This window comes from Dasypus novemcinctus, chromosome 2 (assembly GCF_030445035.2).
Source record: "Dasypus novemcinctus isolate mDasNov1 chromosome 2, mDasNov1.1.hap2, whole genome shotgun sequence".
Lineage (NCBI taxonomy): Eukaryota > Metazoa > Chordata > Mammalia > Cingulata > Dasypodidae > Dasypus > Dasypus novemcinctus.
The window spans coordinates 196,175,113-196,175,786 of NC_080674.1; positions in this window are offsets into that span (position 1 = coordinate 196,175,113).

Genomic DNA, 674 nt, shown 5'->3' on the forward strand with positions numbered 1-674 from the left:
TCTAAATGTCTTAACTGTGTATTAGTAGAAGGCAAGGCTTAAATCCTGCTGCCCTATGCTCCACCCTCAATTAAATTGACCAGTCACTGAGCAGGGAGCAACCCCCACGTTCCAAAGGCCAGCATTCTCCAAAACAGAGAGTGAAACCACAATGTCACATGCTCCTCTTCCCAACAGCATAGCCATTTCCAGGAATCAAAATGAAAAGCTCCTTAAGTACTTACAGGGGTTCCTGGACTTTTTAGAATGATAAGAGAGAGAAAGGGAGAGGAGCAGAGGCATGTGGTTAAAGATTGTCTGAAATGCCATCTTGTCCACTGTCCTAGCTCCAAGCCAAAGAAGGACTTTATCAGGGTTCAGAAAACACAGACGTGGGTCCCAGGTAAATGCTACTGATTGATTGCCTGTATCTTTGAACACCCCTCAATATCTATTTGGGAAAATTAAGAAACTCAACAGATAATTTTTAAAAATTAATTATTATTTTATACATTTCACTATGTGTTCACCAGAATATTCTACATGGTCTATTAATGAGGTATGAAAAAGTAATCCATAATAAGTATTCAATAATATGTCTTCACTGTATCATGTCCATCTATGCAGTTGCTCTCCCAGGAAGACTGTTCTGTTGCTAGTCCTATTTTCATGGACACATTGCCAAGTATGCACAA